Consider the following 25,632-nt stretch of genomic DNA (forward strand, 5'->3'; position numbering starts at 1 on the left):
TTGTATGCAAACAATGATAGGCATAGTCTTCCCTTCACACCCTTTCCCGATAGTGTAGTATATTTGGGAGAGGATGTGCTTATGACTGTGGAATTGTTTGCTCTAATTCAGTTATTTATTGGGGTTGAGGGTGTTCATTGCCCATGTTCATTGTGCATGTTGGGCCTTTAAAATCTATAAAGCTATTCCCTACTACAAAATACATCATGTGTTTTCTGACAGTGTAACAGTTGGTAAACATGGCCAAGAAGGCAGTGAAATGGAAAAGCTTGGCTTCCTAGAAACAGCACCATGTTACCAGACCAGCAGAAGGGAATATAGCAGAATTTATAGGCTTTTATTACCAATTTATTGTCCTTTCTATAAGAAATTGGGACTGAAAAGCCACATCATTACAATGATGAACTGTGGGGGAGGGTGGGGGAGGGAAAAGAAGGAAAACTGAAAGGTCTCTCAAAGGTAGCATGCCTGGCTATTGAAAATCTATTTTTCATTTTAAAAATTCTTAGAAAATGCTCACATCAAGTGGCGCAATATTCAGCGAGCATTAAAATTCATGGCTTGCTGGTTTCTCCACGCAGTGCTCTAGATGACAGGGCAGAGAATTCCCAAAGAATCAATAAGTGATATGGGCAGAGAGTCAAGAACTGTTAGTGTCAAAAACAAAAAAAAAGACTTGCGAGCCTATCAGGAGCTGAAAGATTCAGCTAGGGGGCTGGAGGGGGGTTACACTTTTACATGGGCATTCAAAGCAACATTGTAAATCCAAATTCTCCTTGGGTGAAGAAGGTGTTGTTTTGCTCCTTGACAATCCCTTATCGGTAACTCAGACCTCACTGCAAAGTCACCCATTACCATAGATTATCAACAGACCGATAAATAAGAGATTTTCATCTCTCAAACAGTGAACATATAAGCAGCAAGACTGTGGCAGGGGCAATTGGGGCTTGTCAGTTAACTTGGAGATTTGAGCTGCTACTTCCAGAGTTAATGTTCAATGCTTCTTTTGGACAGGAAGACAGAGATACATCTATTGTCTTCCACTTGTGATGGTATCTAGAGTTGAATCCCACAGAGGTTTTACTAGGAGGGAATGTATTAATATATTCATTAAACTTGTAAGCCAGGGATGGAGCCCAAGCATCTTATGTAAGGGCTAAACTTAGAGCTACCACTAAGCAGTTTCCCCCCAGTTTCCCTTAGTCAGTGAATGGGGGGTGGGGGTGGGAACTCTACTAAATAAGGGGGGCAGGATATAAAATAAGGGGGAGCAGGCTGATAGGAAAGCAGGCCTCTCTCCCAAAGATGACTCTTCCTCTTCTTTGGTGATCACTCATAGCCGAGTAAGATTGTCTTCCAAAATGCTGGTCAGAACTAATTATTGTGGCAAAAGCAATAATTAGTTCCAACCAGTTCCCACTCCTGCCCTATGCCGTGTGTTTAAGTGGTGTGTTCTTGGAAAGTTTCTTGTTTCTAATTTTAGTGTTTATACTTTGTAATAAGCTGTTAAAGCACTGCTATCTCTCCATAATGGATTCTTAATGATGAGAATGTAAAGGAGGAGAAGGAACCGGCCACTGAAGCTGCACCATGCTCAGCTCAATGATTGGCCTCCTCCGCCCCCTGATATATATTTTTTTAACATTGGGAGGAGCCCTACACATACCAAGGAAAATAGAAACATTGACCCCCCCACCCCACCCACATACCTTCCCCCCTTTTTTTCTTTTTTCTTCCTAATGTCTTAACAATAAAGATTAATGTGTAAAAGCTGTACATGGAAGGAATACGAGACATTGTACCACCTCTGCAAACCATGAAAACCCTTAATAAAAATTGATTTTTTAAAAAAAAACATTGGGAGGAGCACCCCAAAAAAATTATTTGGGGGGGGGAGAGCTGGGCCCATAGGAGTTGGTGCCAATGGCGACTACATACTAGCCATGAGGTCTACGTTCTCCCTCTACCATTGGAGCCTCTTCTTGCACTCAAATCTTGCTTGTGGTCTTCCCAAAGGCATCTAGTTGGCCTCAGGATACTAGACTAGTCATGCCATTGGCTTGATCCAGCAGGCTCTTCTTATGCTCCTAATACCATCAGTTTGAATTGTGTCCAGAAATGAACTGACATAACATGGCATTACACGCTGATATCTGTCTGTCCACATTAGCAATCTTCCTGCCCTACTTTTGGGCCAGCCACAATTTCTGGACAATCTTCAAAGGCAGCCCCACATATCACATATTGCAGTAATCCAATTGGGAGGTTACCAAAGCATGAATACCTGTCAGAAAGCTATCTCTGTCCAGGTAGGTTTATAGTTAATAGATCAGTTGAAGCTTGAGGACCTTTATATTCCATTTTATTTCCATTCGCTTCAGTTTCCTTTTCAGTAGCACTGGCATTAGAGCCAAGATTAGTTGGTTGCATAGATATGCTTTCCAATTTGTTCTCAAAACCCCAAACAGAAGACTGTCGTTTATCTAGCTTAATGCTTACTGCTTCCCATAGAGATAAAGTGGGATTAGCATGCTCCCTCCCACTCTCTCTTTTTAAGGCTTGGCCCGATGTAGAGCTCTCTTTCCTGATGGATGAACAAGATGCCACTAAGCAGGTTTCCCATGGATTACTGACCAGCAGAGCAAAACAATCCCCTTGGCATTTTGCATTGCCTCTCACCGTTTGTGACGGGGAAGGAGCAAACTCAGGTGGTGCTGTGCTGAAAATTTCTTCTGTGAAACCCCCATCGCACCCAGCCATTCCCCATCAATTAACAAGAAAAGAAATGGCTTTCTAAAATTATCAAAAAGTAGAATGACTTTCAGTGGAATTCTCATGGGTAGGGAGGGTTTTCTTGGTTGTTGCACTTAAGGTGGCTGAGGAGTCTCACAAAGGTCTTTTCTTTCATTCTGAAAATCATCTCTCCTGTTGTCTAAAATCAGCAGCCTTCTCAGGTCCTGAAGAAGTGGAGGTTACAAGGTTTCTGAAGCTGTGTAGCTTTCTTCTGCCTTGGGGCAGCTGAGTACTGTGGGCAAAAGGAGCCCCACACAAAACTCTGAGGTCTGGTTTCAATCTAGCAGGGGAACCATCAGCTTCTACAGCACAAATGAGGGTGCAAATGTCTGGGAACGTTGCAGAAAACTGAAGGAAATTCAAGCAGAGATTTGAACTCTATGTCTTGGCTGGCCCTTCTGATGAATGTGGGAAGCTGCAGAGGTTTCCGACTGCTGTTTGTCTTTTAAGCAAAGCCATCTTACTTTTAAAGAAACCTGTGTAGGGCAGGGAATGTAAAGGTAAAAAGGCGGCTTTCACTTAAACAAAATCAGTGAGCATAGTGATCTCAGGCACATGGTAGACAGCCTCCTTGGCTTCCTGAGCTTTAATTAAAGTCCAGCTAAGGACCTCAAAGAATCCAAAGGAATGCATGTTTGGGGGGACATTGGAACAAGGAGCCTAGATTAAAGCAAGGGAGCCTCTTTGACTTCAGAATTGTAATTTATTTTTATCATCACTATTTCCTCAAAATGATGAATCAGCTTTGACAAGCTTCACAGTTTTTTCAGCCTACAGAATGTATGGCCATCTGCTGTATTTAAGGCTGAGAAAATTAGAATAATTATAGCAGAATGAGGCATTAAATAATAAGAACCCTAGTGGCCATTCTTCCTAAGAAGCAAGCAGTATTTCCATGGTATATAATCCATCTTATTCATGATGCTAAGGCTGCAAGGCCTGGGAAGAAACCCCCTTGAATTTAATAGAACTTACATGGAGGATTCCATGGTAAGCCATGCTAAAGAATGAAGTTATCTGGGAGATAGTGCAGTGTAATAGTGAGTAGCATGTAGGGTTTGGAGAGAACTTAGTTTCAAATTCTCCTCAGTGATGAAGTTACTATTCAGTTGTCTGCTTAGAATACAGTACTTATATCACACTTTAAATGTATTGTTATTGCTGCAGTTTTATTATTATTGTTTCAGGACACAAATAATTCCAAGGCAGCATATAGCCCTGAGAGGCCATCAAAATGAGTTAGAAAATATTCTCACAATAAAAATAATATTGGATGAGTTTGGTATCAGAAACAGAAATAACATAGGGCCAGAATTATCTAGCTGCCATATCCTGTTCTCATCCTTGGTGTTGCCATTTAGCCTCTGTCTATTGGGCAGCATAGGTCACTGGTGACCTCTTAGTAGGGATAAGCAAATCGGTCAAAGTTGGTTTCTCTCTGCTTCTCATTTTCCAATTTCTTCACATTCCCATACCAGTTTACTTTAAAAATGTTACTGTGAAGATCCATCTTTTTAGTGTGTATTTCTCCAAATATACACATTTTTATGCAATTCCACTTAATGTACACATTTTTTCAAAGCAATTTTCCCTAATGTAATGCATTTTGTATCATATTTTCACTAATATATACATTTTTATGAATACTTTACAATACAGCAGTATATTCATCTTTGTACAAATTACTTAGCCAGACAACTGAACTGCAAAATTCAGAAGGGTGGAAATTTTAAAATACAACTGTGTTTTGGTTCACATATTATTTCAGAAAGTGCAAATTAGATAGGTTCATCTTTATATGAGAAATGAATCAATTTGCCCCCTATCCCTATGTCTTATGCAACGGAGTGGAGCTGAGCAGCTGGGTTCTTGCTCAGTCACAATGGACACAAGTACTTACTTACTGGAGAAATCACTACCGGTATCTATCAGCTAACCTTACTATCAGAGTGGTCGTTTAGGCAAAATTGTCTAAAATGCTATTCAGAGTTCCTCACTATATAACAAAGGCATCTTTGAATTTTCCCACAGATCTGTATGTGGAAGCCATTACTTAGATATATGAATGTGGCTGTAGCATATGCCTTGCACGGTTATCAGAACAGCAATGCCTTCTATATCTGAGTTAGAGCAAGTATACTGACTGTTGAGTAGTTCTCCCCCCCAAAAAATGAATAAAAAAGTATTGCATATCAAGCATATGGTCTCATAACAACCATTGCCTAGAGAAAACACAACACTCAAAAAAGAACTGGGGGGAAACCCCTCAAAATCACATATCTGTAAAAACAACTAAACTTGCTATGATAATTTTTATCCCACTCTTCAGCCAAAAAGGGCTCTTAGATCCCCACTCCATCCCCACTATCTGCTGCAGAGGTTGCAAGGGCCATGGCAAATTGGCAATAACATAAGAGCATACGAAAGGACTGCTGTATCTAACCAATAGCTTATCTAGTCCAGCATCCTCTTCGCATGGTGGCCAACAAGATGACTATGGGAAGGTCACAAGTAGGACGGCCGGTATTGTTTTAGAGGGACCATTCTCTTTTCATTCTCCCAAAGGAGGCAATAAGATGGTGCCTGCTATCTTTAGTTTTTGTAAGCATCAGGCACTACTCGTCTATTCCCCCTCTGCATTAGTGCACACTATTTTCAGCATCTTAAAAAGCAGAGACATCACCTTGCCGACAAAGGTCCGTATAGTTAATGGTTTTCCCAGTAGTGATGTATGGAAGTGAGAGCTGGACCATAAAGAAGGCTGATTGCTGATGGTGCTGGAGGAGACTCTTGAGAGTCCCATGGACTGCAAGAAGATCAAACCTATCCATTCTGAAGGAAATCAGCCCTGAGTGCTCACTGGAAGGACAGATCCTGAAGCTGAGGCTCCAATACTTTGGCCACCTCATGAGAAGAGAAGACTCCCTGGAAAAGACCCTGATGCTGGGAAAGATTGAGGGCACAAGGAGAAGGGGACGACAGAGGGCAATATGGTTGGACAGTGTTCTCGAAGCTATGAACATGAGTTTGACAAAACTGCGGGAGGCAATAGAAGGCAGGAGTGCCTGGCGTGCTGTGGTCCATGGGGTCACAAAGAGTCTGACACGACTAAACGACTAAACAACAATATTTAGATCTAGATTTTTAAAAGAATACTTCAGAAATACCCTCCCTCCCAAATGCTGGCCGAAGACACTTGGCTGACTGAGAAGGACAAGATATCACCCCTCATCCACATACAACATTCTACCACACTTTTATTTGAACATTGGCAATGGGGCAACATCCACCACTGAATCTGAGGATATCTGGTGAGCTTAGGAGGTGCAGAGGAGTCTAGCTTATAGGATGAAGGGGGAATGGGGTAGGGGATTGCTGCTGCCCTCTGAAGCAGTAGCCTCATGGTAAGTCTGACTCTCCTTTCCCTTCTCTCCCCCCCACCCCCATGTTTTGCTGATGGGAACTTCCATTTGCTCATGGAAGGCTTCTTGAACCAATGGAAGTTCCCATCATTGAATACATTTCATGCTGTGCTTTGAAAAACGGAACAGCTTATTTAATACTCTCTCCAACAGGATTTTAAAAATGGGTGCTCATGTATAGCATTTTCAGGGAAGAACTTCAGCAAAAACAAAGAAACCACAGACCCTGAGATGTACAATATTTATTTTCTCGTGGTCCTTTCTGAGTGGCTATGAAACAAGCAGATTTTTAAGTATTAAAGATATTTCTCATATACAGTGGTACCTCGGTTTATGAACACAATTGGTTCCGGAAGTCTGTTCATAAACTGAAGCGTTCATAAACTGAAGCGAACTTTCCCATTGAAAGTAATGGAAAGTGAATTAATCCGTTCCAGACGGTCTGCGGAGTAAGCGTTCATAAACTGAAGCAAACTTTCCCATTGAAAGTAATGGAAAGTGGATTAATCCGTTCCAGACGGGTCCACAGAGTACTTAAACTGAAGCGTTCATAAACTGAAGCATGGGTGTAATTGGTTCCGGAAGTCTGTTCATAAACTGAAGCGTTCATAAACTGAAGCAAACTTTCCCATTGAAAGTAATGGAAAATGAATTAATCCGTTCCAGAGCGGTCCACAGCGTTCATAAACCGAAAATTCATAAACCGAGGTGTTCATAAACTGAGGTTCCACTGTATATCACCAGCAGCTTTCAGAGATGAGATATATAAATATTATATCTATTTATCTTAAAAACATTCCTTGGGCTTCTGGCATCCTTTTACACAAATGGAATATTTTGGCGACATAAACATATTTACCGTGCAATTCCTATATTCAGTGTCATAATCGAAACCCTTTTAATGCTCTCAGCCCTGCAGCATTAATATTGATATGAAAAGAAGCAATATCATTTGTGCTTCATGCTTCGTTCCCAACAGATCAATCTAGCATCACCCCTTATCTTGCTATTGTGCCATTTTTTCAAATTACAGTGAATGAAAGCACACCGAGGACTAGCCGAACCAGTCCTGTATTTCTAAGATATGGATGGATGTGATGGGGAAAGACTATTATAGGCATATTCTTCGAATTATTAAATAGCAGCAGGATTGTACCAGTTGGTGAATGGTGGGTTCAATTCTGCTTAGTTTGGCTGTGTGCATGTGTGTTTCCCTACTGGGGACAGATGCATGCAGTCCAAGTGCAGGGCAGGGCTGTTTGAAAGCCCTCTTGCTCCTTGCAACTTGCCTCTCCTTCATCCCACCCAACATCTGAGTGCTCAGGTGACCTGACCGCTGGTGACCTGGGGCGATCTTGACCTGACTCGGTTGAAGCGCAGAGCCACCCAAATCAGCCTGATTTGGTTTCATCAAAGCCCTTTTATTTTCATGGTTAAAATCACTGCAGTTTTGAAAGGCTCTGTCTACAAAAAATGGCACCCAACAGTCTCCAGACACAGACCAAAACCCACTCCTCCATCTCAGGACTGCCATGCCAAATTGGGCAATGTCATCTTTGTCATCTAGGTTCAGTTTGGAATGGTTTAGCCTACCAACTTGTTTCAAAATGATGTCCAACCATAGACCAAAACCCGCTCTTCGATCTAGCTTCTGAGAATCACAGGTTTGGGAGGGTTGGAAATTATGGTACATGTGCTTCCCAGTTCTTTCTCTTCTGCATCCATACAGCAATCAGTCCACTGGAAGTGGCAGCTTTGGGGAGCCAAGTGTTCCCCATCTGCCCATCCTTCGCCCTAATAGTCCCATTGTTGCTGCCTGAGAGAAACTACGAATGACTGGAGTTGAGTGCCCTTGGCCTCCTGGTCTTCCTATGGGGCAATCTCCTTTGGTGGTGACCCTGTCACTTAGGACAGTGGCACTCTTATAACCCTGCCTCCAAATGAAGGTCCAATGAGTCAGAGATGTTGGGAAATGCTGAGTCATTGCTAGGCCTCCTCTTGGAAGCAGAAGCTTTCTGAGCGGCAAAGTCTTATGCAGCAGGTCTGTTTGAGAGGAAGGTTCCACCAGCAGCACAGAACAGATGTGCAGAAAATAATGTTGCCATAATTAGCTGGCACTTTAAAAAAATAATTCTGCCAGAGGTAGATTTCATTCTGTCCAAATGCCACTGTATAAAGAAAGATCAGATGAGGATGGGGGTGGGGAGGCCACCTTTCCATTTTTGCACAGAGGGAGCAGAGGAGAAAATCATTAATTTGCCTCAACAGGCATGAAGCCATTTCACTCTGATGTGAATGCTCCACGCATTTGTAAATGCTTCCTTTCCCCCTCCAGTTTATGGAAATAAGAATAGTATTAATGCAGCCTGATAACAGCCCGTAGTGTTAGGAACCCTCCAGGCCAACTCCTATGCACACTGTCATTGCAAATATGTACACCAAGCTGTTGGCAAGCTGTTGGAAAATGAAAAATAAACTTCTGTGTGAATCACGGTCAATCTGAATTTATTCTGAGCAGATCTAATTGTTTTCATTATTTGGTGGCTTTCGTCGGGGACTGAAGCTGCGGGCATGGAATCCTCTTCTAAGTAAGTAAGTAGAAAATATCTGTTAGAAAACATCATGCAAAGGAGAACGGTTGCTTACTATCTTGAGGCAATTTTAACTAAGCTCCTGTATCCTGTATTTTTGTTTGTTTGTGAATGACACTCTTAACAACAAGGGAAAGACCGTGCCCTCATATTTTTATTATCGAGGGAAAGCATATGAAGGAGAACTTCTAATCTAAATCCCTTTCTTGGTCTTCCTTTATTTTCCTCAGCTGGGTAGGGATAAAATAAATAGCTAAATTCTCTTCTGTTCTCATTAGAAATAGAATAGAAATACTTTATTGTCACTGTACCACTTGTTTACAGTGAGATTAAACGAGCCCCTCTCCCCCATCTCTCAGTCCTTGTTACACTCTGTGTGCTGTCGTACGACCACCAACCCGAACATCAGCTGCAGTGTTGCTGTCTTCCATTCAGCAGCCCCACGGCCCATGTGTAAAAACTGTTCTTTAACCTGTTGGTATGGCTTATCATGCTTCTATATCTCCTGCCCGAGGGCAGGAGATTTAAAAGGTGCTGGCCAGGGTGTGAGTCATCCCTGAGAATGTTCCTTGCTCTTCTGAGGCAACGGTCTCCCACGATAACTTCTGGTGGACTCAGGGGACAGCCCACAATATCGTGTGCTGTCTTCACCACCCTCTGTAGGGACTCTCTGTCCACGGCTGTCAAACCAGCATGCCACACCGTAATGCAGTATGAGAGAACACTTTCTATCGTGGACCGATAGAAGGAAATCATCAGTTGCTGTCCAACCTTGTTCTTTCGCAAGACCCTAAGGAAATGAAGTCTCTGTTGGGCCTTCCTAACCACCTGGGCTTTTATTGACCTTCCAAGTTAGGTCTTCACTAAGATGGACTCTCAGGTATTTAAAGGAAGAGACTCTCTCCACACAGCCCCCCCCCCCCGATATACAACGGGGCTAGCTCCCCTCTCTTCCTCCGAAAGTCCAACACCATCTCCTTTGTCTTGCCAATGTTTAGGTGCAGATTGTTCTCTGAGCACCATGTGGATACCTTTTGAACCTCCCCCCTGTACGCAGATTTCTCTCTGCCTGAAATTAAACCCATTATGGTGGTGTCATCAGCAAACTTAGTAATTGAAGTAGATGGGTCAGATGAAATGCAATCATATGTATACAACGAATACAGGTATTGACTTAGCACACATCCCTGTGGAGTGCCAGTGCTGAGCTTCAGGGAGGTAGATGTAACAGGTCCAGTCCTCACTCTTTGTGTCCGATCTCTCAGCATATTTGGTTGAGTTCTCTTATATTCACCACTGTAAGAACCCAATAATAGTTGCAGTTTCCTTGAGATCATTAATTAAAACATAATGAAAAGGTGAGTCAGTGAAGAAGTCCCATGTTTCCTCAAGGTCCTTGGGGCCAGCCTTGAGATGGAGTAGCAAATGTCCTCAGGGTCCATAGAATCCAAAGCCAACCCAATTCTCTAGGTACCTGAGGTAGAAATTCCCAGAAGCATTTCTCCCCATCCCTGCCAGTAAAAATGCAAAAATAATGAATTAAAGAACAATTTTTGTTATCTTTTAATATCTATCATAAACTGTACAGCATTATTCACAGAAAAGCAACTATTAAATTATAAAGAAATTATCTCTCACTACTGATGCAATATATACATACCAAACAAAGAGCAATTTTTCAAACATTTCACCTAGACCTAGTCTTCACATTAACTATTTATATTACCTATCAGTTATCATAAGATTGTCTATATGTCTCAAAACATCAGAAACCAAACTTTTGTTTGCAGAAGTAATTTCATAATACAATACTCAGTAAAAAGATTCCAGTTTTCTTCAAACCTACCTTACTGTTGACTTTTTTCTCCAGTTCCCAAGTGTGATAATTTTGCAGTTACAGCACATGCCTAAGCCTTTGCCATCCACTCATCTATTGAACTAGTGATCTGCTATTCTTTATGACATTCAGAATTAACCAGCTCCCTGGAAAAGCTGGCTCATTATAGAAATGAAAATTTATTCACATCGTAACATGGAAGGATGTGTGTTTTTGAGGGTCCCAGCCCAGTAGCCTCTGGACCGCCAGCCTCCAGTTCCATGGACTCCAAACCAGCAGCCTTGGGCTTGGTTGGCTCTGAAAGATCAGCAGCAGGAGCTTAGTTCAGTTCCTCAGTTGGTGCTACGGCAGCCTTTGATCCAGCTGGCAACTGTGAACCTGAGTTTGAGGTCATTGAGTGTTCAGTGACAGGTATCTCCAATAAAGGCAAGCTGCAGGCTGACAGCTCAGAGATAGGAGGCTTGGAAGGAGGTGCAAAAGAAGAAGGCTTTCAAAAATCTGAAAGCAACCTAAACTCTTACAGGTAGACAACCCATATAAAGCAGGCATGAAGCTGGCAAATTGAAAGCCAGAGATCAGGAGACAGAGAAAATGGTGCCTGTCAACCCAGCCAGGAACATACCTGCCAAGTCTCCCACTGAAAAATGCGGGATCAGCAGCGGCATAGAAGCAACTTCCGGGGCCGCTCTGCCCATGTGTGGGCACTGGAAATAGGGCAGAGCGGCACCGGAAGTCGCTTCTACGCATGCCCGGTGGCCATCTGGGCATGCGTAGAAGCGACTTCCGGTGCCGCTCTGCCTGATTTCCGGCACCCAAAATGGAGGCTCCCTGGCAGGTAGGAAATCTGGGGAAAATCTGGGGGATTTCCGGGATTTTTCTCCATTCGGGAGAACAGCAGGAAACGGATTAAAATCCGGGGGTTTCCCGTGAAAAAACGGGATACTTGGCAGCTAAGGCCAGAAGGGTGGGATATAACTAATAAAATTATTATTTATTTTTATTTTTATTATTACCCAGACTGAGAGAATTCTGGTAGCCTTTGTATCCCCGTCCCCAGTAACTGGGTCAGAAACATCTGAATCTCTAGCTCAGGAGGATCATGGCCTGTTATGGTGAGCTCCTGGCTGAAAGAGAATTCTCTGCTCATGGGGCAACAAAACATTTTGGATTATTAAATGGTTGGCAGTGATGATTTGCTTCTTGTTGTCTCTCAGAATCTGTGTCACCGCTGCCTTACCCCTTTACATATTGCTTTCTTTCTCCAAGTGGTCTGTGTTCCCTTCAGGACTTGCAATGAAGATAAAGGTTGAAAAAGTACCCAGCCTAAGAGAAGGCAGGGAAGGAATTACTTGCCTTTATTCATTACTGTATTAGCTGGCCTTCAGAAACCTTTATCTTGGTGCATAATATCTGACAGTAGGTTCTGGAACACTTGCTGTGATTAATGACAGGCAGCGCATCATCTACCACCAGGCCATAAGTCACATCATGTCCTTTTCTCCCTCTGTACCGTAGATGTGTTTGGGAGGAAAATATTTGGCAACACGTCTTGCAAACAAGCTATGTGGTTCGACTGCGCATTCAGCAGATTATAATCACTCGGCTCCATAGAAGATCTTCTTAAGGAGCACAAAATACAACTTCTTATTATTATTCCCAGCTAGGGGAAAACATAGCATAAACAAATTATAGGTGTTTGTTGTGTGTCCCCTACAGGCTTCTCTTCTACTTCTTCATTTCAAACAACTTGTTCTGTGCAGCATCTGGCTTGGTTTTTAACTTTGGAGAATTAAACTTTTATTTATTTATAAAACTATTTCTATATCCACACCCTTCACTCCACAGAGCACCAAAGTGGTTTACAGCTAAACAACAATAAAGCTTGAAACATATCCATAACGCATATCCATAAAAACAATACCAATAAAATAGAAGCATAGAGTAGAATTTTAGAGTTGGAAGGGACCCTGAGGATCATCTAGTCCAACCCCCTGCAAGGCAGGAATATACAGGTGTCACATGTGGGGATCAAACCTGCAACCTTGGCGTTATCACCACCATGCTCGAACCAGCTGAGCTACCCAGATTGATAATGGTCCAGTAACAATACAGCTAGAGTCCTAATCCAGCTAAAGCCGGCTGTATGCACAGCATGTCAGAATGTTAGCCCCAATGTCAGTAATAAATTTGGCCCTTGGCTCTCTTCTCCTTTCACATGGCTGGTGCTATCAATGCCTATCCAAGCAAAAGAACATGCAGAAAGACAGAGGGAGGCCTTTCTGTTTCCAAATGCAAAAGCAAAAAAAAAGCAAAAAAAAAGAGTACATCTTCTCACTTTGCATTCAATAACAGAGCAGAGATCATTCACTGTTCACTTTAATTACCTTGTTCCCCATGAGCAGACTTTATGGAAACCTCTTACAGCAATACGTTTCAGATTCAAAACTTATGTGCAATATTGTCATAGATTAATACCACTTCTCACTGGGAAATAGCTGAGAAGTTCACAGTCTTGGTCACACTCTATTAACTTCGCTCAAGAAAACAAAGCTAAAAATAACAATGACGAGCCTATGCATCAAAGTGACTTTAATGGCTAAAAGCAGCATCTATTTAACCATTGCATTTGCATGCTGCTGTGCATCTTTTGAACTGGAAAGATACTTCTCAGCATAAAACCCAAAAGCCTTGGCTCCAGCTGCAAGGGAAGATGTTCTTTGCCTTAGTACTAGCAGCACATAATTGCATTTGGGTCCCCGAAAAGTGACAGCTGTACTTTATTGAGTCCACCTGAAGAAATGTGAGATCTAATTGCATGATAGCTGCATGAGAATCCAGTGAGTACATCTCATGGCTCCTGACAGGCCATGTGCTGCTTGCTTTTGTACCGACACAATAAGCTTAGTTTGTGTTTACAAGATCATTAATCTAAACACAGACCAAGAGGTAGGTGGGAAAAATCCATCCACTCTGTCTTCACTAGATCCCCATGAAGTGCATTCTCAGCCAAAACAGTGTATGTGAGTTATTATTTACTAATTGCATTCATCCCCTACCCTTTACTCAAAAAAGGGGGGGGCTATAAGAGCAGTTTACAAAATAAGTACTGCCGGTAAGGTAATCCCCTGCCTTCAGGCTTGCAATCTAAAAAGATATGACATATGAGGGAAAAGCAAGGGGGAGGGAGGAAGGAAAACCAAGCTCCAGCACTAATGCTTAAAGTTACAGCCGATGGCAGTGGAGGTTGTGGTTGCCTCACCTTTGAAAAGGAGCAATTCCTCCCCTGAAGCACTATATGCACACACTCCATCAGATTCAGAAGCAAAGCAGGTGACAATGTCCTGACCAGGAGGATAGGAGTGCCCTTGCCACACTGATTGTTGGCATCCATCTGCTGCAGGAGGCAAGGGAGGGGTGCACTTTTTGGGGTGAAGTCAAACTGTTGGAAGGTTGCAGTGCCTGCTGTGGCCGTGGAGACCAATATGGGAGAGACATGTTTTGTTGCAGCTGGGGCAGATGAAGGTGTCGGATTGTGCTGCTTCAGATGCACCATGGCCTTTCTTCTCTCTGTGCTCCTCCCAGTAGTCATTCCTCCTCTGGTCATCACTATGGATATACATGACCCAACTGTCTGTCTCCACAATACATAGCAAGATCTGCCGAAAGCCACTGCCATAGCTGGGAATGGGGGGAGTGTATGTGTGGCAAGGATGATTTCTGGATTGGATTTTGAATGATGTTGGGTAAACTTTCATCTCTAGGATTAATGAGCCTAGAAGACTTTCCCAAACTCTCTCCTTTTTCCAACCATGTCTGTCAAGTTCTCTGCATCTACCTTCTCCTTGGGACTCCTACTTTTTAAAAATAGTCTTGCCTAGTGGAGATTCATCCTGACAGCAGGTGTCTCTGGAATGATGGCTCCAAAGCAGGCAGGGTTTCTCTGTACTTGTGGTGGCTTCTGGTGGGAAAGACTTTCTGCTACAGAACTGCAAGTGTCTAAAGAAACTGGACAGAAAGAGATCCTAAAAGTGAGTTAACAGAAAGGAAACATTAGAAGGAGGCATTAAATAAGGACAAGGAGTGCAAGAATTCTCTGAGCACCAGGCAAAAGAGAAATAGGGCCATAAACCCTCTGATGCCTTATGACCATGAGCAAAAAGCGAAGCGCGGCCACATCCAGTGCCATTTATTGAACGGGACAATAGACAATAAAGAAGGCAGGCAAGAACAAAGGAACTAGCCTACATTTAAATAGGGAGACATAGCCCCCACGGGAATCTACTGCTTTGGATTTGGAAAATGGGACTAGGAACAGAGTTCCTCCTGAAGGCACTGCACATCACTTGCATGGTCTACTTTTACTGCCAATAGAGTTCTTTCTTCTTCTTTGAGAGACTGACATTTAAGCTGTTATGTATCTGGAGAGAGAGGGAGACTGTTGATGCAACAACTTTAACATGAGCATGGAGGACAGAGAGGCTGCTAACAAGGCCAAACAGGCAGCATCAACTACACCTGCAGGGCTGGTGGTAACTGGACTCCCGAAACTTCTGAATGGTCACAGGTTCCCCACCCCTGTTCTAGGATATATTTAACCTCCCTGTACAGGGCAGGCTATTGAAGTACGTATGATAGTTGCAAGTCAAAATCCCTGCCCACCCCCATCATTTCAGCCATTTTTCAGGAGACTGGGTAAAATGAGGGCAAGTCTTATGAGGAAAACAGCCATTTCCTCCCTGTTATCTGGGGTGAAAATGGCATTTCTGTTTGATTAATGTTACCCCCAAATAATTATTAGGGATGGGTGGGAAGCCACCAACCCCTGGAAAGAGCACTCTTTCCTGCTGCAAAGAGAGAAAGAGAGATGTTTTACACACACTTCTTTGCCCCAGTTTCACACTTTGTTTTGAGCCGAACATCACACCAAACTTCAGCTCACCAGTAATGATGCTTCCATGCTTGGTAGTATTGGTCCACGGGGCAGTGAGGCACAAGAAAGCTTTCTCTGTTGTAACTTCCCCAACCACAGGACACTTTCCCCCTAAAGAGATCCTGATTGGTTTTTGCCATCAAGCAAAAATATTCTTATTTTCCCAGGTGCATGAGTGAACCAGTGAGGCCATTTTCTGTATTTTTCTTGGTGGTTGTTTGTTTGTTTTTTAATGGTTTATATAGCAGAGCTAACCAACTTGGAGGCTAGAGCTACCCAGTCCACTATCCATTCAGACATCACTAGTATTGCTTGAGAGAGCGAATAAAACACACAGATGATGCTCTTTGCTTAACATTTTCTTCATATTTAGAAGGCACAGAATTTGAGCTCTGTGAAAGAAATGGGATCTCCTAACAATTCTCAGGACCCTTAACAAACAACGCTTCCCAGGATTCTTGGGGAGGAGCCACGGCTGTACAAAGTGGTATGATACTGCTTTAAAAGTGTAGTGCAGATGGTCAGTAGAACATGTGAGAGGCGAAGTAGCAAGCGTGCCGTGCTATGCATGTTCACAGCATGACCATCTGCAGTGGGGAGCCTCCAGTTCTTGGGAATACCCACTGCACAATGTAGGACCCTAATTTTCCAGGTCTCTCTACATTGCATGGGGGGGGGGGTACAGCAGTAGAACAGACGGTTGCCCTCCAGCTCAATGCGGGTGATGGGGAAGCCATGCACATCCCCACTCTCTACTTGCTCACGGGTTTAAGAAACTCTGCACACACAGGCTATGCATTCAGAGCACTCTAAATCTGTATCAAAACAGGGAAGGTGATTAAAAATTCACAAGTGAAGCTAATTCCATTTCAAACATTTGTGCTCACAGGATGCTCAGCTGGAGAATATCACTAATGGCAACCTGCGGTGATTAAAAATTATCATTCTAATTCTTGAGAGAAAATGCAAATTTCTTACCTTATTTGCCCTGGGGCAGAAAACACCTTAGTTGTCATGCTATTGGGGCTTTCTTTGCATCTCCTGAAGAATCTAAAACAAATCAAGAGAGAAATAAATGAAACAAAGTATAAATATGTCAATGCCAGCGACTTAGCAACTAGCACTTACGTGCTGTAGATTAAATTAATATATCCTAAGAGATGGGAGGGAGAGAAAGGGCCCTGAGTTATCTAAGAGTTACATTGGTCATTTTAAATTGGTTGGTGGATAATACTGAACAATCCCATTATCTCACTTCTATCAGTCTCTCATTCAGATGAATATATCTGACCATCACCATTTCCAAAGACAAAAACCAGCAAGGGATCTGATGGAATGTCAGTTCTGTCATGTGGTTACATTTCCAAACCAGGTAGGCTGTAGACTTCAAAGGCACTAGGCTTGAAAAGTAAGGGTAAAAGGTAAAGGACCCCTGGATGGTTAAGTCCAGTCAAAGGCAACTATGGGGTGTGGCGCTCATCTCGCTTCAGGCCGAGGGAGCCAGCATTTGTCCGCAGACAGCTTTCTGGCACAACGGAACACCGTGACGAGTGCCAGAGCACACAGAAATGCCACTTACCTTCCCACCACAGCAGTACCTATTTATCTACTTGCACTGGTGTGCGCTGTGGTCTAAACCACTGAGCCTCTTGGGCTTTCTGATCGGAAGGTCGGCGGTTCGAATCCACATGATGGGGTGAGTTCCTGTTGCTCTGCCCCAGCTTCTGCCAACCTAGCTTGACAAGTATCAGTCTGCTGAAGGCCTGTCTAGAAGTAGCCTACATAACTCACAAATGCTGCAATCTTAAAAACATTGATTTAGACGCAGGTCATGCCAAGTAGACATGTAGATATTCCAAGTAGACGTGTAGGGGATTGCACTCTGGGGCACCTTGTACACTGATGACATGATGTAAATAAATTCAGATAAGGAAACAAATAATTATAGCTCCAGATGTTCAGGAGCATCCTGGTCCAGTACAAGAAGAAGCTGTTTTTGTATACGTACATGCATACTGAATGGGGTTCGTGGGAGTTTTGCTGCCCAAAACACCTGGAGGGCACCAGGTTGGTGAAGGCTCTTCTAGGAAGACCATTAAGCCTTTATTAGTGATCTAACTACGGTATGCACACTTGTAATATTTAAAAATGACATTTTTCTCCCAGTATTTCACCTACTGGTATATCTTTTTACTTTCACTGCAGTAAGCCCTCAAATCCCTAGATGTGTTACAATTCCAGTTTCCCATTTTTCTAGGCACTGCATGAATAAACCAAACAATGACCCCAATTAAATAGCAATATGATAGATCGATCGCATATAGAAAGCAATTTGTTAGCCTCTTAGAAATCCTCATTTTATCAACAGTAGTGGGTATTCACAGGTGATATATTTTCTACCAACTAAGGCAAAGGCAGTTCAGTGCCATTCATTTTCCAGAAGGGTAGCTGTGTTTGTCACTTCCAGAAAAGACTTGTTGACACGACGAGAGAGAGAGAGAGAGAGAGAGAGAGAGAGAGAGAGAGAGAGAGAGAGAGAGAGAGAGAGAGAGAGAGACTTGTTACATGTATAGACAAACAGATTTATTGTGGCATAAATATATATGTGTGTGCCTTTAGGCTTCACTGCATGAATGTGTGTGTGTGTGAGAGAGAGATTTCTGTTCAGATCCCAAATTTATACAAGATACAGATGGTGTGACAATCACAATAAATGGCCATTCACAACAGCAAATCACTATAATGATGCTCCCTCCTCTGTTATAATTTGGCAACTGTGGTAGGAAAGAAATCTTGAGTTTTAAGTCCAAACTGAATAGAATAGAATAGAATTTACTGATACATTTTAATTCTGTGTTTCACATTGTAACTTCACTTCGAAGTCTTTTAGTATAGGTGTGTGTGTGAATATTTATGTCAACAGTGGAAGAACACTGCAACCTTCCATGACATTTAGCTGCTGACTTCAAAATCAACATACTGTATTTAAAAAATGGACAAACAGTTCCAGGCTCAAAAGCGCCTGTCAGCAGCACAGCAGTGAATGATTATCACCTTGCCTGTACAAACAACATGATGGAAGAAGCGCATTGTGTCCATTTCTCCTTCCCGGGCATCTTGCACATGCAAAAATGGGATACAAATGAATCTACTCTGATGCATAATGTAAAATTAATTAATTCTCTTGGGCTCTAGATTCACTGTGCCTCCTGTTGAGAACAAGATGTTATTTTCTCAGGGTTTGCTATATACAGTACCTGTCTTCTTCCTTGGATGTAGGTATAAGACACAGGAATAGACTGATAGGCCTGCAAAAAGCTCTGTCACCACTGTTGAACCTTCTTTTCCAACAAAGGGGGGAGGATAAATTGGTTGCATCCATGAGGGAGAGCCATTTGTCTTGGGGGGGGGGAATCAACATAGAGTTACAAGGAGGTCTAATGGCGTCTCTCCCCCCGCCCGCCCCGCTTCCCATTTAAAATACCTGTCTCAAAAGATAAGAGCTGCTCTAAACAGCTATGAAGCCCTGTGCTCTAAAATGGGACCAGAAATGCTCCTGGGAATGATACCCCATGAATGTGTAGAAAGCATCCTATTATTATTATTATTATTATTATTATTATTATTATTATTCTGCCCTCCCCGGCCAAAACTGGGCTCAGAGCAGCTAACATCAAATGTATAACACATTAACATAAAATCAGGCATAACATGGGAGCATAACATGGACAAACAGATGAATGCACCCCATGGGGACACCCATTTATTTCCTTTACAGTACTTTTGGAAATGAACATTCCCAGACCCATTTGAAAACTCACCTGGCCAAAAGCTGTCATAGAATTCCAACAAAAAAGGGAAAAGGACGTGCACATGGCTTCAGTTCATGTGTTTCTCTGTGGTCAGGAATGGAAATTGTTCAACTGAATGTATTCATTGTTATGTGTTGTTGTTTTTAAAGTCCTCCTGATTAATTCCATTGCTTTACATTGCTTTGATGTTTTCTTTTCATTGTAACGTACATGAGATATACAAGTTATATACTGTATATATATATATATATATATATATATATATATGTGTGTGTGTGTGTGTGTGTGTGTGTGTGTGCGCGCGCACACACACACACACACACACACACACACTGTATGTAACTTACATTAAATAGTGGACAGCAAGATTAGTAAAGTAGTACAGTCATACCTCTAGTTACGTATGCTTCAGGTTGCGTACGACACAGGATATGTACGCGCTGAACCCGGAAGTAATGGAACGGGTTACTTCCGGGTTCAGCGATTCACTCATGCATAGATGCACTCAATGACATTACGGGCGTGTGCAGAAGCACCAAATCACGCAGGGAGCATGCACAGATTCGGCGCTTCAGGGTAAGTACTGCTCTGGATGCGTACGGGGCTCCGGAACTGATCCCGTTCGTATCCAGAGGTACCACTGTATTGGGCAGAAACTGAACCGCAGGGGAATAGAAACAGCATTGATTGTGATGAATTTAGGTCAGAACAGAAATGCTTGCCCTCTTATGTTCCTAGCCTGGCCCTTGAGGTACTAAGATGAATCAAGTTTTGGCTCTCAATGCCAGCATGCCATAAACTGAGGTGGACCCTTTTATCCAGCTCAATATGCTACAGTACCAGATTACCAAAGAACAGGATTGTGGATTTAAATATAAATCTGTAATATATACTTGATGCCAAAATAACTCTCAAAGCCCCCGTACCAAGGACACGATCAATTCAGCTCTAATAAATTCTGGGTTTTTGAAAGTTTTCTTTTGCCTCCACATACCACATAGGTAATGTCTGTTGATGGATTGTTGTCATTACCATACATGATCTCATGCAGTAATGTGCTAATCATCTATCGAGCAAGATACATAATCCTGTCAAACGCCTCCTTTCTGGAGAAGAGGAAATGCTGTGACAGGCAGCATTATAAATGCTGCTTTATAAAATGGTGTTTTGAATAGCAGTTTAGGTATTGTTACAAAAGAATTTATCTTGGGCTCTTTTATAACACGAGGAGAGATATTTTGTAGTTTCCTGACTGGCTGTCTTCGCTGTGCTGCTGCTTTCAATGATTCCCATTAAATGCACGCAAGGGTAATAAATCATTCCCGGCAATCGAGTCCCAAAGCAATAAGCAAGTACTTGGGAACATGCAGAGTTTATTGATCTCAGTCCTTCACCTAATTTGAAGCATGTGGGAAAACTTCTAAATAAACAGTTGAGCCTTTCTCTCTTTCTCTTTGCTTATCATTAATTTCAGTATCCTGTTTAATAACTTTCCCTTGCAGATAACAAGGTATTTCTGGTCCTCAGCTTATTATTGATCTCCTCTCTTTCTCCCCAAATGGTGTTTCTATCAAGCCATGTGTCCATTTTACACAGTCCCTATTGGCTCTTACTTGTTTTTGTTTGTTTGTTTGTTTGTTTGTTTTAAAAAAGGTTGATTGAAAAAACTAGGGTTGCTGTTTCTCATATTCATTTAATTTATTTATTTTAAATATTTATAGGCCACTCATCAGCAATGCTCTCAGAGTAGCATGCAATAAAATGATAAAAGAACAATTTTAAAAAAATAGGGACTCATAAAACTCACAACAAGGCAAAGCACAGCACAGCAATAAAGTAAGAAGAAATGCCAATATAAATTCTCAGATGCTTACCCTGGCGCAATCCTATATTCAAGATACAGTGATACCTCGGGTTAAGTACGCTTCAGGTTGAGTACTTTCAGGTTAAGTACTCCATGGACCCGGAAGTGTTTACTTCTGGATTCCACTGCGCGCACATGCGCAGAAGCGATCTGCACGCTTCGCGCATGCGCAGAAGTGCTCTACCGGCGCTTCGCGCACGCGCGCTATCACCCCTTGGGTTAAGTACTTTTGGGGTGCAAATGGCACCCCAGAACCAATTAAGTAATTAACCTGAGGTACCACTGTAAATGTTAATTTTTTTCGTCTACAATACTGTCTTATTTATTTTACAGTACAGTACATTGATTATTGCCTTCATTTTATGGATCAATGGTCTCGTTAGACAGTAAAATTCATGTTGAATTGCTGTTTTAGGGGGTGTTTTCCATCGTCTGGAACAGAATAATCCACTTTCCATTACTTTCAATGGGAATATTCGCTTCAGGTTAAGTACACTTCAGATTAAGTACGGACTTCCGGAACCAATTAAGTACTTAACCTGAGGTACCACTGTACTGTGGCTGAAGGGCTATATCTAGTATATGATGGATAGCTTCAATGTAATGGCAGAAATGAGCTACAACACCATCTCCAGGCAGCAAGGGGCAACAATCTGGGGAGACTCAGGGGACCTGGGAACTGTGAACCAGTACCCAAGGACAATGAAGATGAAACTAGGAGTCAGGACCAAAAAGCAAGACTAAAAACATATGACATGCAAAAGCTCAAGAACACCTCAGCCACATCCACATCATTCATTTAAAGTGCATGGTTTTCCCCAAAGAATCACGTGAACTGTAGTTTGTTAAGAGTGCTGGGAATTGTAGCTCAATGGGAGAAGCAATCCCAACTAAGGTTGTATGAAGAAGCACATAAACTGCTTTTGGAAAAACCAAAGCATTTTAATTCCACCTTCTAAAAATGTTAGGTAATGCATAATAATAATAATAATAATAATAATAATAATAATAATAATAATAATAATAATAATTTGTATGTACTTGGCAATCATTTTTAATTATTCCTATGTAATTTTTCACACATTTTACTTACCAAAGAAAACAAAATTATATCAATTTAATCAAACTATCATTTCAATTCCCAAGTCATATTACAACTTTTTAGCACCCCTCGTTTTTGGAATTTGAAAGTCAAAAAACTCAGCATGCCCTACTGTGGGAAGCCTGAGTGCAGCAGCCCACCTGTGATTCCCAGCAAGTAATATTTAGAGCAGCCATGTCCAACAGGTAGATCATGATATACCGGTAGATTACTGGACGTCTGCAGTAGATCACTGGTAAATCATTGGCTCCCCCCCAAAGAAGCTGAACAACTGTGGCTCCCCTTAAAAAAGCTCAACATTTTACCTCCTCCCTGAAAAAACTCAACAACTTTGACCTGAACCCCAAAAAAGGGGGTTGTTCACAGCCAACTTTTAACTCTGTGAGTAGATTGCAGTCTCTTGGGAGTTGACCACACTTGTTTTAGAGACATGATGTCTCTCACAGTGAAGGTGGAGGAAAACCTCCTGAATCAGACTTTGCCGCCCAAAGTTGGGTTGGTGAGTTTAGTGTGCTTGCCCCATTTATGAGCAGCACAACCTAAACTGACACATAAGGAACATGCTTTTATATTTGGATTTGGGAAAGGATTGGCTAAAAACAAAATTTGCAGGGATTCTCGGGTCACAGTAACCTGCAGAGGAGAAATATATGGAGTGGTTAAATCTCTGTGATTCAGGCTGAAGATTCGGTAGTAAGAGAGAACCATTTTTGTGTGATGTAAAGAAAACTTCATCTTCCAGACGGCAAGCAATTTCAAATTGTGAAATACTAAAAGAATGAGGAAGTTTAATATAGAAAAGAGTCTAGAAGGTTTTTTCAAAAAGTAACTGAATTTATTATTTTAAATTGACGACATAATTAAAAACAAAAGCAGTTCTTCAAAGGAACAAAACATTATTTTTTCCCTGTACCCATGAAAGGGATTGTTCAAGAAGATAACTAAGGACCATCTGTTATAGAAGCTGGTCATCTGTTGTCTTCCTTTTCCCACTCTTAAAGCTTTAGAAAATGGTTGCATTAATTTGGCTAACTTTAATTGTTGGCTAAATTAGCACAACTGTTTCCTAAACCTTAATAATCATCAATAATCAGTTATATACTAAAAAACCCTATTTATGAGCTACCTCTGTCCTTTGTGCTACTATAATTTGACAATCATTTAAATATCCTGCCACTGAACAACAGAACAAACTGACGAAGGCTCCAGTGGCATGCAATTATTAGGCATATCTCAAAACCTTCCCCAAGTTGAATTGCAAAGTAGCTTTGGTTGTTGAATGATGTCTGGTTCATTTTTGCCAAGCTCTGATTGGTCTTTGGTCCTGTCCCATACAATTAATGCAAGTTTTTGCAAAAATGCATTTTGTTGCCCTCAAAGTCAAAGGCAATAGTTTCCCAAACATGTAGAAAATGGACTTTGTTTTGGGTGGAACTGTTTCACTTCCAAACTAAGGTGCCCCTTAACGCTCAAGTTTGTTTGTTAGAGGACTAGTGAGTCCTCAGACAGTAGTTTCAACCCTCTCAATAAATGCAATGTCAAATATCAATTAAAATAAAAAAAAGTGAAGGCAAGCAACTTTTAAAATCCTTCTCAGGTTTCGCGCGTTGTCATCTTCAAAATTAAAAGCACATCTATAAATGGTTTGAAACTGTGACTTGTAATACTTTGGCCAAGAGAACAAAGTGTGCTGTCCTGCGCACGCATGCGATTAAGATTCATTCCATATTTTTGTAGATTGGCAGAAGGGGGCTTTGCAAATTAATAAGGATGTTGTGTGTTGTAATAACTAGAATTATCTTGATGCTGATGTATTTCTGCATCAGTAGGTTACAGCACTGACCTTGGCTGTAGGGAAACATCAAATGCCTCCAATGAACAAACAAAAGTGGCGCTGCTGATTGCCCACAGCAGTTAAGATTAATTACAAAATCCACTTGACCAAGTAATTATTGGCCTAACCTTTTCTGCTATCTGTGAAAGCAGTTTAGTGCTGGGTTTCCATAAGGAGAAACAAGTCTGTGATTTCAGCAAACCACAGCTGAATCAGTAATGTCTGTCCTTGAGATTCACCATTAATGGTGCTGCTTAGTCTTTGGGCATAACTATCCCCACCCCAATGCCCCCATACACCAGTGTGGTGTAGTGGTTAAGAGCAGTAGACTCATAATCTGGGAAAGCGGCTTCACGTCTCCGCTCCTCCACATGCAGCTGCTGAGTGACCTTGGGCTAGTCATACTTCTCTGAAATCTCTCAGCCCCACTCACCTCACAGAGTGTTTGTTGTGGGGGAGGAAGGGAAAGGAGAATGTTAGCCGCTTGGAGACTCCTTCAGGTAGTGATAAAGCGGGATATCAAATCCAGACTCCTCCTCCTCCTCTTCTCTTTGTGTACAATGTAGGCATGTGGCTTGGTGGGATGGATACAAAACAGAGGAGAGCTGTTTAGGAATAAAATGCTCATCCCCACAGATCTGGGGCTTACATAGCGTTTGCAGTGGTGTGGGATACAAAATGTCTAGGCTGCCTTTTTACCAAGGCAACTCTGCCTACTGCCAAGGCAATTCTCTGCATACAAGCCTACCAAAACACTGCAGTGCATCTTTCTCCCTGTAGTGTTCTCGGCAGTTTCACTGTCCTTGAAACTCCCTGTAATATTGCATCACCCCTTTTACCTTGGGAAACTTTCTGAAAAGTGAGCAATCTTGATTCCCACCCCCACCCCCCGGAAGTTCCTGAATGGAAATATCAAGAAATACTCATGATCATATAAAGGCAAGCCACCCTACAGTTGTGGATCCCTCAGAGACTTACACTAATCCTCTCCCATTATTTTTAATTAAATGAAGTCCCCTGATCCCTTGCCATACCTCTCTGTTATTACCTTTATAAAACAAACAAACATTGGTTGCACAGTGGAGCATCTTGCCTCTGCAGCTCCACAGAGAGTGTTCATCTTCATACCCTAAGTAGAATGCTAAAATGCTGCTCACTTATCCTTCTCCTGCCTGAATTCCTTTAACTATCCTTGCAGTTTAAGAACATGAGACCAAAGGCTTGCCTAGTCCAGCATCCTGCTCTGACAGAGGCAAGCAAGATGCTTATGGGAAGCCCACAAGCACAACAGTGCTCTCCCCACTCATGTGACCCAACCCAAAAATGGGGCACTGAAATCCCTTTCATTGGCCCACAAAGGTTGCTGCTGCAATTGTCTCTGGGTAGTTCCTTTTCTTCTATGAAACTACATGGTGAAAAAGGACACTGCTAATGTATGGGATAGTTG

The sequence above is a fragment of the Zootoca vivipara genome, chromosome 10 (genome assembly GCF_965207765.1).
Source record: "Zootoca vivipara chromosome 10, rZooViv2.hap1.1, whole genome shotgun sequence".
Classification (NCBI taxonomy): Eukaryota; Metazoa; Chordata; class Lepidosauria; order Squamata; family Lacertidae; genus Zootoca; species Zootoca vivipara.